We start from the raw sequence: 20,549 nt of genomic DNA on the forward strand, positions 1-20,549 counted from the left end.
ACAGCAAGGACTTTAATACAATCTAAACGGCTGCTACAGATGTTGGACTGAGCTATTTATATGTGTTGATCTGTCTCAGTCTGTCTTAATACATGCATATATATATGTAATTTTTTTTTTTTTTTTTTTGCAGAACTGGAATATAAAAGCAAAGGCTGTATCTCTTCCCCTATATGACATTAATAAAAATTGCCTTCAACAAAATGAATTGTTTTGGTCCCCTTGTTTTTAATACAGATTTTCAGTTTCAAAGGTGGCTTTCTCACTCAGGGGGAATAGATGTCCTGTGGATTGAGTGCCGAGTTTGTTTTGAGTTCTGACAGTGTATTTATATACTCAGTAATTGTTACCTTGTTTTTTCAGGTTTTATCATTTGAAACTTTGCTCCATTTGTTGAGATAGAGTTGCACATACTTTTGATTCTTCACAGGAATAATGAGGTTTAATAGGATTGGCTCTGAGTAAGTTAGCTTAATCAACTAGCCTGTTTTACTAATGGGATCATTAAGAGGCTTTATCCTCTCATGGGCCAGTTAGCTTCCTGGAGCAGGTGAATGTCTTTGCAGCCTCCTTGATCCTCACTAGACATCTTTCACATGGTTCTTCGAAGAGATGATAAAAAAGCTGCAGCCTATATTGTACTGTAATCATAGTATAGTAATCCAGAGTTCCCTCTTCTGGCAGGAGGTCAGTACTATCATTTTGTATATAAATAACTGATGGCATATTTGTGAAGCTGTCTGTACAAAATTCCACCATCTCCTTGGGAATGGAATGTGCTACATACAACAAACTATCATCATGTCACTAGCATAAAGCTTGAGATAATTTTGAGGATAATTTTGACAGTGGAAATGTTTTATGATATGAGGAATGCAAAAACAGATCATTTAATTCACAGAATGGTTGAAGGACACAGCAAGGTAATTTTAAAATTTTTTCTTGCAACTGTATACAATTCATTGAGCATAGCAGCTATGACTTGGACAACTTCTGGGAAAGGAGGACATTTTTACCACCCATGCATGTTTGAATAAATTTCAGTCTCCCAAAGCTGTGCACCAGCTCTTTCATGTACCTTCCCTTCTACCTCTAATCACAGTGAGAACTCCCTTCTCCTAATTCCTGTAGCACTCGTGCTGTCCCATTTTTTTTTTTTTTTCTAAAGAAAATAGCTTGTATTGTAAGCTATTTGTAGGGCAGTTTGTAACACAGAGGCCCTGAATGTCATAATGATTGAGCACTATGCTAAGTGTTTTAAATATATTATCACTCATCCCTAGTGACCCTGCAAGTAGCTATTAGAGCCAGCAACTTACCAGTAAGGAAACTGAACGTCAGAATGGTAAATAATTTGCCTGTGAAACTACAGCAATTGGAATTTGCATTAAGGTTAGCCAGACTACAAAATCAGGGTACTTTTCCTTGTGCTACTCTCTCTATATGTTTGTTATTTTGTTTCTTAATTGTTCATATGCATATGTTGTTTCTCTTGTGCTTCTGATACTTTAGCTCAGTTAAGAATCACCATGGAAACTTGTTTAAAATGCTGTTTCTGGGCCCTTATCCTAAAGATTCTGATTCAGAAGGTCTCAGGTAAGTCCTGAGTGTCTGCATCTGCATTTTCAGAGGGGTTCTTGAACTGTACTCTGAGAAATCACTGGTATGAAATCTGGGAGGCAGGAGCTATCTGAACCACTCTCCCAGCTCTGAACATTCCTAGCAAGCATTCAGTAAGTACATGTTACATTCAAGCAGAGCTAAAACTTGCTCCTATGCACAATATAGTCCACAAGATTCCATAGCATGAACTTGGGTTGTTCTTAACTTGAATATAAAGTTTATGTAAGTTAGAAAAGTCAATACTAATTGATAGGGTGAAGTTCAAAGAGCACGATATCTGATATGAGTCATTGTTTACAAATTGGTGTATTCTGGAAATTTAGGTGTATCCTAAATTAGGTGTACTGGTGTGTTTTCACAAGGAAGTTTCTGTAGACAAAGGAACAGCATTGGCTAGAAAAGAACCAGAGAGGGACAGAATTGAAGTAAGTTGTAGGTATAAAGTAGATTTCTTTGGAAGGGGAGGAGGAGATGGAGATAAAGATGGGAGATGAGCTTGGTTCAGCTCATTAGTAAAGGTAAGTTATTTGGAAAGGGACCAAATAACCAATGGCCTAATCAATTGCAAGGGATTCTGGAGAAACCTAGTAGAAAGGAGGGTCACAAATGTGTTAGCGGTGAAAAGAATTAGACCAAACGCACAGACAAAGCAAGGAAAGAATAAAGCGACAAAAGCAGAGATTTACTGAAAATGAAAGTACACTCCACGGGGTGGGAGTGGCCTGAGCATAGGGGCTCACGAGCCTGGTTATGGAATTTTCTGGGGTTCAAATACCCTCTAGAAGTTTCCCATTTGTTACTTGGTGTACAACCTGCGTAAATGCAGTAGTAGCTCACGACCAGTGTGATTGGTTGCAGAAAGCGACCAGAGGCTGAAGTGAAGTTATAACGTTCTATACAAATGAAGACTTGGCCTTCTATCAGCCTGATTGGTTGCGGGAGGGGTCCAATCAGAGGTACTTTCAGTTTCTCATCTGCCATGCAGAAAAAGATAGGGAGAGTTGCGCCTTTGGTCCGTTTACTTGGGCATGGAAAGTTGGGGTTTTCCTTTTAATTTAGTTCTAGGAAGTCAGCGCAAGTCGGCTTTAGGGTCCCTGCCTCTAGAACCTATTCTGCCAAGGTTGGAGGGATGAGGCGTAAACAGTGTCAATGTGGGTCTTGGTTGGGGAGGGTACCATGTACCTCACATCTTTGAGCAATGGCCCTGGTGACTTAAGACTCATACTGGTTTCCTTCTTCATCGTGTGGATATTTTCTGTTATCACTTCTTCACCTGAGGGGCACATCTACTTGTGCCTCGAGATGTGTCTTGGCTGGCTTAAAATTGTATGGACTGCCAGCAACAGATAGAGGGAGTGAATAAAATGATCAGTGATATCCTTCCCAAAATAGAGGGACCTTAGGGTCTATTGAAATTCCCAGGCCAATTTGTTAAAACATATTCAAGTTCTTTATAGAAAGATCTATACAATGTCAGGGGAACAGACTTCATGCTTCCCTTCAAATTTCTGCAAAATGATACCTCTTTCTAACTTACAGTTTTGTTTTTTTTTTCTATTCAAATGTTTTTCTTTCTGTTAACACCCAAGTGATTTTTTTGTATAACTAACGTGAGTGAAAAATTAAAGTAAACATGGTATATTCCCAAGCAAAGGATAGCACAATATATTTCCTTAGAGTACACATTTGCCTTCTAAAAGAAAGAAAAAGAATGAAAAAAAAGCTTTAGTAATTAGATCCCTGTTGTAACCCTAGTGGAGTGAGGAAGATTAATAGTTGTGCTGCAGGACTCTGTTCCACAGTGAGAGGCACCGTGTGTCACTGTTTTCTCTTGGGATAAAATTTGGCCTGAAGTAAAATAAAATTTCTATAATGATAGTAACAGCCAATGTTTTTGAGCACCTTCACCTTACCAGTGATTACTTTACATTTATTTCCTTCAAGCCTCACAATGACCTCATAAGTTAAATAATTCATGTTTAAGCAACTAGACTCAGAGAGGTTAATTGACTTCCAGACCACCCAGCTAGTGAAACATTTTACAAGAGCACTTTGCTCAACGTGGGAATTATCAGATCTTCCAGAGTTGAGTTGCAGCATTAAAGAAATATAATTAAAGAAATCACAGAATTTTAAAAAATGTACACAATATTGAAGCTTGAAAAAGAGAATCATATCGCTCTAAATTACAATGATGGCTAAAGGTCTTTTGTATTTGGCTAGCTGATCATAACCCATGCCTCCACACAGGTGAGGTGGTAGACCAGGGAGACGGGTTCTTTTCAACATGCTTGGTCGGCAGTTTTCTGCAGGGAAGGTTATAGCGTGTGAGTTACAAAGCCCTCCTGCTGCACAGGTATCAGAGGTTGTCTGTTACAAGTTCCTTCACTTCGACTATTACTTCCTTTTCACAATTCTATTTTAGACTTCTGTCCAGTGTGTATTTACAGGTAGACAAAGCTTTTTTTTTTTTTCTTTCTTTCTTTTCTTTTTTTTTTAAACAACCCCTTTGCCATGACTGAAAAGAAGCCTGTATATCCTGCAGTTTCTGGGCATTGTGAGTCTCCTTTTAAACTCAAATTGGTGATAATGGTGACTGTGACTTCCTATTGTCCAAGGAGGGGAGTTGCAGATAGGGCCTTCAAAGATGGTCCAATAAAAATCAGTGGAGTAAGACTTTTTGATAAAATGATCTTTATGATGTAGAGGCATTTGGAATATGGGTTGGGTACTGGATACCCTGGAGCTAAGCCCAGTGTTTTAAAAATCAAGGCTTACTACAAAAAGGTCTATTTTTATTAGTGCAGGTACTGTAGTTGGCAAGATTTGTTCTTATGAAATGCAATATCCAGCAGACCATTCCTGATTATGTTATGTATTTTTAGATGTTACCATTGAGTTATATTTATAGTATAGACTACTGAATCTTATCTTAAATATGCAAAATATATGCATAACTAACCTCCCAAGCTGCGTTCCCTGCTCTATATTACACCCAACAATGTAGCCTGTTCTTAAATGGTTCTCCTAAAAGTCTTAGAATGGAGCTTATTATTTGCTTTTAAAATGTAAGCACAGAGACTCTATGTGAGATGTGTGGCCTTCTGGGTGACATGTTCTGCTCCTAGGTATACTCAAAGGGTGAATTCAGCAAACCTTTGGCAGTGCAGGTGGGGAGTGAAACCAATAGTCTTGCATAGATCACTCCCCAGAGTCCAGAATGAGCCAAAAGTAGTTGATATGCCAGTCTTTGCCAGCACATTTGGTGAATCGGAGCAGCAGGTGTCTGTTATGGTATTAGGGAAGGTTAAATCACCAACTGCATTGCTGGTGTGGCTCTTGCTTGTGTCCATCAGTTTCCCAGTCCCTAGAACCCCTAGAGTCCTAGACTCTTATCATTCTGTTCCTCAGGACAACATACATATTGTCGGGAGCACCGTGAGCACAGTCCTGCTACTGTTACTTAAAGTTGAAGGGCTGGAGAGGGTGTGGAGAAATAGGAACACTTTTACACTGTTGGTGGGATTGTAAACTAGTTCAACCATTATGGAAAACAGTATGGCGATTCCTCAAGGATCTAGAACTAGATGTACCGTATGACCCAGCCATTCCATTACTGGGTATATTCCCCGAAGGATTATAAATCATGCTGCTATAAAGACACATGCACACGTATGTTTATTGCGGCACTATTCACAATAGCAAAGACTTGGAATCAACCCAAATGTCCATCAGTGACAGACTGGATTAAGAAAATGTGGCACATATACACCATGGAATACTATGCAGCCATAAAAAAGGATGAGTTTGTGTCCTTTGTAGGGACATGGATGCAGCTGGAAACCATCATTCTTAGCAAACTATCACAAGAACAGAAAACCAAACACCGCATGTTCTCACTCATAGGTGGGAACTGAACAATGAGATCACTTGGACTTGGGAAGGGGAACATCACACACCGGGGCCTATCATGGGGAGGGGGGAGGGGGGAGGGATTGCATTGGGAGTTATATCTGATGTAAATGATGAGTTGATGGGTGCTGACGAGTTGATGGGTGCAGCACACCAACATGGCACAAGTATACATATGTAACAAACCTGCACGTTATGCACATGTACCCTAGAACTTAAAGTATAATAATAAAAAAAAATTAAAAAAAAAAAGTTGAAGGGAAACAAGGATCTTTACATCTCTGCATCCCACGTTCCCTTGTCTTCATGAATAAGTGGTTTGATTGTTTTGAGGCCAACTTGAGTTTGTAGAGCATGTCTGATAAAAAGATGGATGTCCTTGGGGAAAAAAGCTGATGCTAATAAGGTGAGAGAGAAACGGAATCCTTTCAATGAGCTAAGAAATTACTTTAATTGAAAAGCCTAGGAAGTAACCCTATCTTGGTCAACATAATTCATGGGCAAAGTTTGGGGATGTCTGGTGTCTTCCCAACCCATGCAGGCACCCATCCCATCTAGGTTTGCTCTTTCTAGATGGTGGCCCAAACTCAAGAATATTTTTCTTTCTTTCTCTGTTCCAAATCCAAGGACTGTGTACTAGTCCTTCAGGAATTTATACTAACAAATTGGATAAGTGATTCTGCCTCAAAGTTGCATAACTACAGAATCATTGGTTCTTACTACCTGTTCACTTATTCATCAGGAACTTATTGTGTACCTGCCATGTACCAGGTTCTCTGCTAGGTGTGGGGGTTACAAAGAGGAATGTAGTGCAGTCCCTGAACTGAAGAACATAGCCTCATCATGGATGAAAGTACTCCACTAACATAAAGAGGAATTATTATTGTCTAACCTATGTGATGTTATTATGGGTATGATACAAGGTACAATGGAAACATAGATAAGAAAGCTGATCTTTACTTGGAGTGGTTGGCTAAGAATTCTCATTTCGATATGGCCTTAAAGAGTTCAAGGTACAGCTGGGTGCGGTGGCTCACACCTGTAATCCCAGCACTTTGCGAGGCTGGGGCAGGATGATGGGGATAAATTGTTTCTACAAAGAAAAGTAAAAATGTTAGGTGGGCATGGTGGCACACGCCTGTAGTCTCAGCTACTCAGGAGGCTAAGGTGGGAGGATCACTTGAGCCCAGGAGGTTGAAGCTGCAATGAGCTGTGATCACGTGAGACAAAGTGAGACCCTACCTCAAAAACCAACCAACCAAAAAAACTCCAAGAATTCAAGGTGAGAGGTGCAGAAAAGGTAATAGTATCCTTTGCAGAGACACAAAAGCATGGAATGCGAATGATACTGTATAGGAATAGTCAGGACTCATAGTCAGCTGATGTGTTTTAGTAAAGCTCCACCAGTGCTCATACAGGTGTTCATTCTGAGTAGCCTGTCCTTCAGTAGTAGCTAATAATGTTGAACATCACTCTAGGAGTAATCACAGATTGCCTGAAACCATAGGGGTCATACATGAGGAAAAGAAGGAAGGAGGAAAAGTGGGATGAAAGGAGACCAGTTATGAAGGCACTTGAATACCAATTAAGGAGCTGTGTGTCACCAAATTGTAGTTACTGACTCATTCATTTATTTATACCTTCTCTGGAGGCAGGGATACCAGATAGAAGACTAGATTAAGAATCCAATCAAGAACAAACAGTTAATTGAGCCAAAGCAGTATTAATTGAAATGGAAAGGAGGATTCAGATAAGAAAGATATTTTTAAGAGGTCAGTGTTCTGATTCTGGTGACTGTCTATGGTAAAAGCAAGAAACAGATAAATGAAATAGAATTTAAGGTTTCCATATTGGGTAACAGTGTGTCTTGTATGTGTTCAGTAAGAGTTGTTGAGTTGAACATAATGTTGAGCAGTTTTCTAATGCTTTTCTCCAAAGTTAAAATTACAGCAGAATTTCAGGTTCTAAGGCATGAGAGAGAGAGAGAGAGACTGAGGATCTAATGAATCTCTTGGTGTTCAATGTGTTGGCACAGTAAGCTTTTCCCACCAATAAATGATCTGTATAGTGATTATGATAAACTGAGTTTTTGAAGCATACTCTATAGAGGAACAATGGTTAATGGCTCAATTTGAGAAGGACCTGTAAATAAGTGTTAATGGCTGTGTAGACTGAACTGTACATTTTGACTTGCCCTAGCCATGAGGAAGATATATCAGATTTAAATAGACAAGGTTTTTGTTACCTACATAGACTACAAAAGTGGTCTCCTTTTTTAGTAGCACACTATCCAAAATAATACTAGTTACCCAAAAGTGGGGAAAAAAGACAACTGTAATAAGAAGCTCAGAGTATAGTTAAAAACCAAAATGGTTATTGTGATATTCAAGAAACGTGAAGTCTAAGTCAAATTTGAAAGCTTGTGTTGTGAGATGATTTGTAGACTTTTATGGCAACTTTTGGATTCATTGTATCATGTTTTGTGACTGAGTTTGATCTATTCAATGGCTTGATAGGTCCTTTAGTAAAGAAGACCTGCGTCTCAATGAGCCATTACTGAAGTTGTAATGACTAGATAGGCAAGGTCTTGATGTTCAAACAGCTCTGCTCAAGTGGCCTGTAATTCCTTGCAATGCTACGAAGAAAGCACTGGGCTAAGAGTTACAGGATCAGCCCTCCATTTGCCAGCCACGTATCTGTAAACAAATTCCTGAACCTCTTTACACCTCAGATGCCTTGTTGGTAAAATGGGAGTAATAACAGCTGATTCAGTGTACCCCAAAGGGCTGTTGTGAAGATCAGAAGAGATACTCCATGTGCAATTTCTTTGTGACATGTAAAGCTCTTCTGACTTGTGATGCTATTACTGTTGAGCAGGTGGAATGGTTAAAGAACCCATGGAAGACCACCACGTATGATGTTAAGGACAGTAATAGGCTGGGATAGTGAAATATGGTAGTGCCCTCTTTTTTTCTGGCTGCATGGGTAAGCTGAGACTGCAAGATGTCACTGTCTTGAGTTGTTGCCCTGTGCTCCAGTCGAGGATATTACAGTAGTAATGTACTTTCAGGGAGCTGACAAAATTGTAGTCAGAGATGATCTTTTTGAAGCAAAGGATTCTTAGTCTTTTATTGTGGATTTATATAGTCAAGAACCAAAATAACCATTCCTGGATCTTAAGAGACAAAGGATTCGTAGAAGTAGTTGTTTTGGCTGCACTTATGTTTATTTCCTTCAATGTGCACCTATATGGATGTTTTTTACAGCATGGAGAAACTCATATTAAAATTCATTGAAACTATTAATTGAAAGCAGATATATTTCTATTATATGTTTTGATAATCTGTACTTACAAACAATTTGTATTATTTTTCTATTCTTTTTTGTTATCTACCCACCTGAAGGCCAGTTTCCTATTATTTCTAGTTCAGACTTATCATAAGAATGACTAATATATAAGGGGAACTTCTAAACAGTCTATTACTCTGCAGCCCATTTGGATAAAGAAGTGTGGGAAGATTTGAGAATAAATTCCCCATTCTCATTGACAGATGTTGGCCATTGACCCTTCTTTCTTTTCCAGGCAACTTAAAGTGGTCTTAATTTGTATAAAATTATATATCAATTTTGTCCCTAAAAGGTGTGGATCAGGCTGCTAATCTGATTTTGTGGCTATGAGGAGAGGGAAGCATATATAGCCTATGATGCATCCATACATGTGATGTGCACATATGTACAGCAGATCCGTATCCCTGAAACATTTTAGGAGAACTCCTTAAATGACCATATTCTACTTGTGCAGCTGTGGCAGTAATGATAACTTTGATTTAATGTGGATTATTGGAAATGGAAATGCAGTAAATGGAAACTAGTGAATATCAATTTAGAAATGCCTATTAATTTTCATTAAAAGAGTATTCAGATAACATTTTCATAAATGTTAGAGCAATGTGTCATAAGGAGGCAGTTATTAAAAAGACTGAAGGCAAGGGGAGTTGTTTTACTTTCAAAAAGACTTGATATTTGTAAGTCAAATTTATATTTCCATCCCAGATTTACTTTGCAACTTAGGTTTGGAGCTATGAAATCAAAACCCAACTATTACATACCCAGCCACAAATCAGCATATCATGGAGAGTTGTTATGTGTTTTTTTTGTGTAAATAAGTGGTAGACATTGACTGCTGTTGAACTGTTAGAAATTATTGGCTAAATTTGAGTTATACTGGCAAATACACAAGTATCAATTGTACAAAGTGACATTAAAGATGAAAAACATTTTTTTAAGAATAACACTAACTATGCCCTTGATGGAAGGTACTTTTCAGAGCTGCTTCACTTACATTCTCTAAAGCTTTCCTGTCGCTTTCTATTTGTTATTCTTTTTTTTTTTTTTTTTTTTTTTTTTGAGGCAGAGTCTCGCTCTGTTGCCGGGACTGGAGTGCAGTGGCCAGATCTCAGCTCACTGCAAGCTCCGCCTCCCAGGTTCACGCCATTCTCCTGCCTCAGCCTCCCGAGTAGCTGAGACTACAGGCGCCCGCCACCTCGCCCGGCTAGTTTTTGTATTTTTAGTAGAGACGGGGTTTCACCGTGTTAGCCAGGATGGTCTCGATCTCCTGACCTCGTGATCCGCCCGTCTCGGCCTCCCAAAGTGCTGGGATTACAGGCTTGAGCCACCGCGCCCGGCCCTATTTGTTATTCTTAATCAAATTGTGCCACTGAGAATCAAGAATGTATCAAGAGCATTTATAAAATGTTTCAGAGCACAATGTAAAAAAATAAGAATGACAAAATCGTGAAGTTCACACTTGTTAATTTAAGATAGTCTGTAAATTCAAATTCAAGTAAATTTAACTTTTATTTTATTTACTTTTAATTATGAAGCAGATAGCATCTCAGTTTCCTCACCTATTAGATCCAGGGTGAGAGGAGAGAGTTACAAGTTATCTATTAGCGTGGTTCTTATGAAAGTAATATCAAATATGGTGACATGTCTAAAAGCACTTTGTAACTATAAAGAACAATGTGAGTGATGTTTATATTTATGTTTATTATCATTATTATTATTATTCTTTTTGAGATAGAGTTTTGCTTTTGTTGCCCAGGCTGGAGTGGAGTGGCACTATCTTGGCCCACTGCAACTTCCAGAACTCCCAGGTTCAAGTGGTTCTCCTGCTGCAGCCTCCTGAGTAGCTGGGATTACAGGTGTCCACTCCCATACCTGGCTAATTTTTTGTGTTTTTAGTAGAGACGGGTTTTCACCATCTTGGCCAGGCTGGTCTCAAACTCCTGACCTCAACTGATCTACCCGCCCCGGCCTCCCAAAGGGTGATGTTATTATTATAGTAAATATCACATTGAACAATTTTTATCTAAAACTAATGTCAGAATGTCTATTTCTTGATATAAAAATTAAAAAATTTGCCCTTCATTTTTATCTTTCTTTAGAGATGTTGCTTTCTCATTAACATAGAAATCAAGACTCTTCAGATGATGTTAATAAAACAGCACATCAATATAATTTTTGAAGGATATTTATAAAAATGTACATTTTAATTGTTATTCAATCTTAATACTTATTGAGCACCAAGGATGTGATGAGAAGTAGCCTGCTAGATCTAATGACACTACTTAGCTGTTTGAATAACTAAATAGCACATTTCTATTTAGAGACCATATAAAGTATTATAGGTATTCTTGGTGATGTTATAAAGTTCTCTAAAGAAAATATGTATTTATATCTGGCTTTATAAATTTTGCAAAAATAGCAATAACACTTTCAAAATAGTGATGGAAAAACGAGTCACAATAAATATGTTGGATTCTGAAGATAAAGGAGTATATAATTCTCAGAGTTACAGCATCTGTCTATAAAAATAGTGCAATTGGGATATACTATTTTAGTAAGAAACTCATTAAGTGTAATTTTAAAAGCTGCTGCTTTTTTCTTAAGTTTGACATTCCAGTAAACTCTTAGGAAAATGTCCTTCCAGTTGCTTTTCCTCTAAGTGTCTAGAAGTGGAAGTACATTCAAATTAAAAGCAGAAAGTCCCTTAAATTCCTTTTCAAAAGTCCATCCAGTTAGTTTGACTCCTAGAAAGACTATGGTTGCTATTTTTTTGGGCTGGAACAAGATTACAAAAGACTTTAAGAAGAAGTGGAAATTATCATGGGAGTTTTCTGTCACTCTTATAGTTTATGGCCTTTTTGGTTTCTTTTTAGTCCATTAAACATTTCTTTTTGCCAAGAGGTCCTATCTGTAGAGGAAGTCTTTGATAATGATAGTTTAAAATGCTATGTAATGAGATACTTATATCCAAGAATCCAAAAAAGGTTTTTAATTTCTCTAATAATGATAATAGCAAACAAATTATAGTGAACAGTAAATAGTAAGCTAATTATAATTATGTGAATTGCTTTCTCCCTCACAGATTCCTTCTACACCTATTATTTTATTTCTATGTTCTCAATACTCTTGTTCTATAAGGGAGACTGCTAAATTTGCTCTTTTTTAGATGAAGACTTAAAGACCTGAAAGGTTGATATGACTGCCTCAAAGACACATGGTCGCACTGTGGCTAAGTCGACACTCAAGGCCAGTTCTCTGTGTTTCTTTTTCAGTGTGACTTGACATGGCTTGTATCTTAAACATTGCATTTTTCTTATGTTCTAGGTTTCTCCTCTGCCAACCCATCTTGGACCATCGTCAGCAGTTGAACGACAAAGACTGTGAATCTGTATTCTAGTCTTAGCAGTCCCTCCGATTCTCATGATGAGCTCACCTGCACAGCCTGGTCAGTCTGGTTGCTTCTTATACTGTTAATAGACTTTATGTGAAAGATGTTGCTTTATGTTGTTTCAAACTGAGTAATTTAATTTATGAAGGAACTTTTTTTTGAACAAAGATTGCTTAATGTAACAAATTTTGAATTTTGCATTTGATAGCTAATTCTCTATTGCTTCACCCAGTTTGCTTCCTGGACAACTGATTTGATTTGCATTTTAGTCTGAGCATGGGACTTTAATTCTTCTGCTTCCAAGGTAACATTCAGATTGAACTTTATGAAGTTATGAATATGAACTATTATGTAGGAATCCATTTTGCACCCATAATCTTTCTGACCTAACATGTGTATGCTTTTAAATTATACTGTGGGGCTTTGGGAGTCAGCTTGTGGGTTGACTCCACCTCCATCTCTTTGACACACAGGAAGGATATTTTTCCTCCCCACCCTTCTTTGCTGCCACTCCTGTTTCCTATATACATATTTAATTATAATCTCAGCACCTGCTTCCTCCTGTTCCAGAGTGATGTGTGCTACTCATGTAGTGCTGTGATCAGCACAGCCAACACCCATTCCTCCAGGAACAGGCTGTCATTTTTGGAACAAACACAATCCAAGTTTTAGGAATGATGAAGTCAGGTCAGATACCACATACTAGTAACAGACAAGTTTTACAAGAATTTTATGCTTGGATACTTATAGGAACATTTCTTTCTTTATAGATTCTTTAGCATATTCATATTCTTGGGTTATTCAGCTCTCTAAATTGAAGCTTATGTACTGTCATATTCAGGGCATATAAGGGAGAAAACTTTTGCCAAGATTTTCATTCCCTGGATTGCCACACCCACGTTAGCTGTTTGGGAATTCTACTGTTTCATCAGCCTTTCACCATATCCCCAACAGGCTGCCAACCTGTATGCTGAATTTGGAACTTGATTCTAAATGGTGTAGTCAAGAAATCCCTGAGTCTTTAGTCACAACCATGTTTGATAATTGGCTTGTCACTTGGTTAAACAGATGACAGTTACTTATGCCCGTTATCTCTGAGTCTTTATTGCCTAGTGATTCTCAAACTTTAGCATACATTGACATCACTTGGAGAGTTTGTTAAAGCAAGCCCTATTCTCATAGTTTTTGATTTTGTAAGTCTGGAGTGGGGCCCAGAAATTGTGATTTTTACAGGCTCCCCTGGCAATGCTGTTGCTGCTTGGGGACCACACTTTGGGAATCACTGGTTTAGCTTCTTCTGCCTGTTTCTCATCCCATCCTCCACCATCGTCTACAGACAACCTTGTTGAAGTGTGTTCTGTGAGCTGCGTTGCTTATTACAATTGTAGTCTAGTACTATTATTCTTTCTATTGGAATGAACTTAAAATAACATTTACCTTATATAGGTGTATATTGCATTTTAAATATTACATATATTTATTTGTACAAAAATTCAGTGTTTCAAAATTGGATTGTTTAAAAGAGGCATTAATTTAGAACCACTATGGTCAATTTTTTTTTCTTGTGATAATATTTGGCAGTGGATGTTGGTATACCCTTGCTCCCCAAGAATATTGATTTTATAAAATGAAAATCTTACTTGAAGCTGCTATTTTGATGAGGAAATTCTTGCCAGTCGTGATGATTGTTCAGTTATGAGGAGAGAAAAGGTAATGGATAAATAAGACATTGAGTGAAACTTACTTGACTTTAGGGTCACCAAAATTTCCTCGTGTACCTTTTTCTTATAAATAGTTCTGGTGTGTTGACAATAACATACAGAGGTCTCAATCAACTCTGTCTGGGAAATTTTTATGAATGAAATCTGAAGTTGAGGAAAGTGATAGTAAATGTGCCAGGTGGGTAGGAGTTTCTCTATTTATTGCAAGTAAATGACTATGATCAGAGACCTGAAATGCACTTTGCATAGATAAAGGAAAATGTTCCTGCCACAAACATAAAAAAAAAAATTCTTCTCCTGTTATTAGCCTGCATCTTATGGTGCCATATATATTCCACTGGTGAGAAATAACCTGATTGTTTGATTTAGAAAAAAGTATGTTTTTCTTACATCTTTTTTTCCCACTATCTAAAAAGAGAATTAAATTGGTCTTATGCAATCACCATCCATTTATTTTGCTTTTGTTCCACAAATGGCTCTAAGGAGTTATTGTGCACCAGAAAGGAAAATAGACTCACTTCAGTAGTTCCAGAAATTCTTTAATAGTCCATGTTTCAGACTGAGTATGTTTGTCTTCAAAATTGGTTCTGGTATAGTTTGAATTCTTATTTTTCCCATGCGTTAACATCATTCTTAGAAAAGTTCTCCATCCATATTCAAATGTGGTTGATATGAAGTACAAAATGCCACTGTCTTAATCATGTATTCAGTCAAACAATAAGTGCTGATTTTTGTATATAAAATTTACTAGTTTTTATTTTAATTTTGCTGCCCAGTTATGTTCAAAGTTAGAGCATTGGGTATTGCTTTTGGGCACTGAGGATCCTGAATGGAGGAAAGACTATCTGGATAAGAGTGGCAGCTAGCTGCTGCAGTTGAGCTCTTCATTCAAAACTTATTAAGCATCTTACTTGTGCCAGCCAGTGTGTTACCCAATAGGGGCACAACGAGCACTAAAACATAGTTTCTACCCTTATGGACAGCACCCTTTCGTGGGAGAGACAGAAATATTAATAGCTTTGGTCCATTCAGTGTCGTATTTTAATAAATTTAGGACCAGAAATTTATTTCCTCTGTACAGCAGTATGGATACTATTTCTAGTAATGTAATTTTTTATCAGAATTGCCAAATCTCAGAAAGAAGGAGTTTAGGACTCATTTTATCTAGCATTTTCCAAACATGTCAGATAGTAAAAATCTCCTGAGACTTGTTAAAAATACAGATTTCCAGACTCCTCCCTGGAAGAGTATTGTGTGGTAACCTGGGGGAAGGACACTGGATTGTAGAATGTGTGTTGCTCTTTACTATGACTTGGCAAAGTGTAGAAATGCTGTTAGTCCATTCAACAGCACTAGTGTTTCATATTTGGAGACCATAAATACAAAAAAAATACATCATTAAGTCCTGTCTCAAGTAAGTATCTCTCTTGTGAGCAAAACTATGATAATTTAGTTATTTTGTTCTCTGATGATAGATAAATAAAAAGCTCACACTGGCTAGGTGCAATGGCTCATGCCTGTAATACCAGCAGTTTGAGAGGCCTAGGTGGGAAGATTGCTTGAGCCCAGGAGTTCGAGACTAGCCTGGGCAACATGGTGAGACCTTATCTCTACAAAAAAATTTTGAAAAAATTGCTTGGCATGGTGGTGCATACCTGTAGTCCCAGCTGCTTAGGAGTCTGAGGTGGGAGGATTGCTTGAGCCCAGGAGGTCAAGGCTGCAGTGAGTGAGCCATGATGATGCCACTGCATTGCAATCTAGCCTGGACCACAGAGCAAGACCCTGTCTCAAAAACAAAAAAAAAAAAGAAGAAGAGAGGAAAGAAAGCTACCACTGTGGAAACCTAGAGAAGACAATAATTTGAGGGGAACATTCTAGTGGCTTTGCTTCTATATAAGCCATCTCATTTTTATGGGGAGGTGGATGGACCAAAGAGATTTTTATGGAGTGCCTTGATTTTCCTCAAAAGAAGTTTAAGCATATTTTAACCCACAGCAGATTTTTAGTCTGATCTCAAGATTATAGAAAACCTGATTTCAGCCTGAACATTTTTAAATAAATTGGGCTACATCAACCCTAACATGATTCCAGGATGATTTTCAAATTTGATGGAATCTAATTTTTGTAATTAATTTTGATGAAAATGCATCCAAAGGAATTTTCCAAGCGTAGAACACAATGTGCCTCTTGCCCTTAGAATTGTGCAGTGTTCTGGCCTTGTGGGCTTCTAGGTAAGTTTGGAAGGTAGAGTGGCCAGAGCTGTGTTGCAAAGTCCTATAACATTAGTTTTCAAAGCCGCTTGTATAAAGCTAGCTCATCTCTCTTTTCACCTTTGTGGGAACACTTACAACAACTACTCTACTCATATGGAGTGAGAGGACCAAGCTATTTATAGAAGTGAAAGGTTTATAGCAAGATCTCATATTCTGTTCATTTTCTCATATTCTATTCATTTTCTTATTGGCAAGTCTTGGGCAAAAATTAGTTAAGAGATTTATCTTCATGCCTCTGTTTTGCTAAACAGCTGAATTTCTCTATAGAAATGTAGAGTAGATGTAACTAATGATCTAAAAGTTCTTTGAAATATAAATTGTTATGGAAATGCTAAGTAGTATAAACAATTTGGGGGCACGCATTAATAAAAGCTTCTCTGCAAGCATTTTTAAAGAGGACTAATAAAAGCTTCATGGTTCAATTAATACAGCACAACATCAGGTTTTTTAGAAGCATATGGGACCCAGAAGGCCTGCCCCTGTTTTTAAAATTTACGAACTCTTTAATGATTCACCACTTTTACTGCAGCGCATTACCCACTGTGGTGCCATTTAGTCATTAAGTAGGAAACTAAAACCAGGACCAAGCTACAAACAAATATCATAATGTCCAAGTGGGTATTTTTCTTCAGTTTGTTCATAGAGTGTTACCATAAAAAATGAATGTTAAATGAAATAGAGTCTTAGGGCAAATCAAATAGGTTATGGCTTCCCTAGATGAGTATGATCACTTAGCTTTTTAATGAAATACAGGTCAAATCCCATGACAAGTAGCTCTATATAACAAAAATATTTTCAGGCCACTGGCCAATTATCTATTTCAAGTAATAGTCAAGAAAAATATTCCAAGATAATAAAGCAAATTAGTTTTTTGATATTTGTTGTAGCAGAAGTTGATCACAGGGTATGTTGTTAATAGGAAACACTGTATGTTAAAGTTATTAACTATTGTTTTGGATTTTTTTTTTTTTTTACTACTTTAACTTCACAATTAAGTGATTCATTCTTTTGCTGTTTGTAAGTCAAAACTTCTCAATGTGGTATTCAAGTTTGAAACAAACCAAATGAAACATTTTATTCATTCTCTAGTTTTTGAAGGACAGTGCTTTAATAAGTGAGGCATAAACCTTTTCTGAAAATGTTCAGTATAAATTCGTTTTGCACATTTATTTGTTTTTACATTTGCTTTTCACAATTAATTTTGGTGGATGATTTAACTTATATAATTTTCATTATTGTAACCCTACAAACAACCTCCATAATGTAGGCTAAACAGAAAAGAAGGTTATTTCTCATTCATATAAAGACTAAAAGGGTTTTCCTGAGTAGCGAGCTGCTCTTTTTCTAATAGCTACCCTTTGCCTCAGACAGCTTCTAACTGGTTTGTGCTTCTTCAGTTCATGTATTCTAAGGTCAGTGTGCATCTCCATATCAAGCTGATGGGAGGGAAATGGAAGAAGTGCATTGAGTGTGGGAAGTTTCCAAAGGTACATCACTTTTGTTCACATTTCGTTGAGTGGAATTTAGCCACATGGCCATACTTAACCACAAAGGAGGCTGGGAAATGTAGTCTAGCAGTACTCCAGGAAGAGGAGGAGACAGGTTTGGTGAACAGCTGGGCTCTCTCTACATTTGTCTTAAAATTTTATACCTAAGACTGCAAATGTGGTATTGCTTACCAAGAGGTGGAGTATTTTATAATGCGCTCTTGATTTAACCAGTCATTAAGAAGTTAAGTAAGTTTCCGTTAAAGAGATTGAAACACATTAAAATCAGGGCAGATCAGCTTACCAACATTTTATAAGAGTTGCCTAAGCCTTTCTTTATGAATCATGCGGAATAATGCCCAGTGTAGCTGTTAGAAAATTCAAGTTCCTGTTAGTGAGATCTCTGCAGAAAATGGGAATACAATGTATGCTGAATATTATATGTCCTTAATCAGCGTTTAAAAATAATGTCAATTTATCTGAAATTATAATTGCACATATGCTGAGGAAAAAGTACTTTAAACTTGATATTTACAATTCTTATGTTTGTTCTTTTTTTTTTTTTTTTGAGACGGGGTCTCGCTCTATCGCCCAAGCTGGAGTGCAGTGGCCGGATCTCAGCTCACTGCAAGCTCCGCCTCCCGGGTTCACGCCATTCTCCTGCCTCAGCCTCCCGAGTAGCTGGGACTACAGGCGCCCGCCACCTGGCCCGGCTAGTTTTTTTTTTTGTACTTTTTAGTGGAGACGGGGTTTCACCGTGTTAGCCAGGATGGTCTCGATCTCCTGACCTCATGATCCGCCCGCCTCGGCCTCCCAAAGTGCTGGGATTACAGGCTTGAGCCACTGCGCCCGGCCATGTTTGTTCTTTATTGCATTTTGGGGTCATGTTTTTCAACACTTCTGTTGTTTTAAGTATTATGATGAAAATCTAGGCCTAATATACAGTAGTTGATAAATACTTGTTTTACACTGATCTTTTCATGAACACAATTATGAAACAATGCTAGACTATGTATTTTCTTCAGCCCCATAAGCAAAATCTTGCTACCTCTGCAAATACACACGTACAGCCCTTTGTTTATAGCATCATATGAAACCTTTATAGAAGATTTTTTTTCTGTATAGATTGGAGTTTATTCTTAAGAGTGCAAAAACTCTGTGTGTGTGTGTGTGTATATATGTGCGTGGTGCACGTGTGCTTGTGTTGCAGTACTATATTAACTGTAGAGGAATACAAAGGTATGTGGAACCATGTAACCTGTACTTTTACACTAAATATCCCCCAAAAGCTTTACTTTCTGTGGTTTTCTGCATATTTCTTAATTTTTGTCATATTTTGAGAATGTCAACGTATAGCAGTTTTCTCCACTTATAATTTATTGCCTCTAACTTGTTGTTGGGTTAGAAAGCTAAGAACTATGTTAAATAAAATTGTTAAAAGGTCACAAGTTTGGGAGGTGCAAAAGTCTTGTGTGTGTGTGGTGTGTGTGTGTGTGTGTGTGTGTGTTTTAAATGGAGTTTTGTTCTTGTTGTCCAGGCTGCAGTGCAATGGCGTGATCTCGGCTCACTGTAACCTCTGCCTCCTGGGTTCAAGCAATTCTTCTGCCTCAGCCTCCCAAGTAGCTGGAATTACAGGCATGAGACACCATGTCTGGCTCATTTTTTGTATTTAGTAGAGACGGGGTTTCACCATGTTGCTCAGGCTGGTTTTGAACTCCTGACCTCAGGTGATCCACCTGCCTCTGCCTCCCAAAGTGCTGGGATTACAGGTATGTGCCACTGCACGCAGCCTGCAAAAGTATTTTTTATGAACTAAGTAGATGTACTTGGTTTTCTTACAAACTTTAATTGCATTTTAATTGTCTCCTTATCCGCTGCACCCCCCTTATTTTCTTGGTTCTTCTGTCTTTATTCTGTAGATTTACAGAATTTTGAGTTTCCAGTGGGTGAGGCATGGTTATGAATTTTACCATACTTTTCCTTGCAGTTACGATCCATAAGTTTTTTTCTTTTTTTTAAAATTATACTTTAAGTTCTTGAGTACATGTATACAATGTGCAGGTTTGTTAACACAGGTATACATGTGCCATGTTGGTTTGCTGTACCCATTAACTCATCATTTACATTAAGTATTTCTCCTAATGCTATTCCTCCCTCTGCCCCCAACCCAATGACAGGCCCCGGTGTGTGATGTTCCCCGCCCTGTGTCCAAGTGTTCTCATTGATCAGTTCCCACCTAGGAGTGAGAACATGTGGTGTTTGGTTTTCTGTCTTTGTGATAGTTTGCTCAGAATGATGGTTTCCAGCTGCATCTGTGTCCCTGCAAAGGAACTCATCTTTTTTAATGGCTCATAGTATTCCATGGTGTGTATGTGACACATTTTCTTAATCCAGTCTATCATTGATGGACATTTAGGTTGGTTCCAAGTCTTTGCTATTGTGAATAGTGTCACAATAAACATACGTGTGCATGTGTCTTTATAGTAGCATGATTTATAATCCTGTGGGTATATACCCAGTAATGGGATCGCTAGGTCAAATGGTATTTCTAGTTCTAGATCCCTGAGGAATTGCCATACTGTCTTCCACAATGGTTGAACTAGTTTGCACTCCCACCAACAGTGTAAAAGCGTTCCTATTTCTCCACATCCTCTCCAGCATCTGTTGTTTCCTGATTTTTTAATGATCACCATTCTAAAGGGTGTGAGATGGTGTCTCATTGTGGTTTTGATTTGCATTTCTCTGATGACCAGTGATGATGAGCATTTTTTCATGTGTCTCTTGGCTGCATCAGTGT

Source organism: Trachypithecus francoisi, unplaced genomic scaffold (genome assembly GCF_009764315.1).
Source record: "Trachypithecus francoisi isolate TF-2019V2 unplaced genomic scaffold, Tfra_2.0 Lachesis_group4, whole genome shotgun sequence".
NCBI lineage: Eukaryota > Metazoa > Chordata > Mammalia > Primates > Cercopithecidae > Trachypithecus > Trachypithecus francoisi.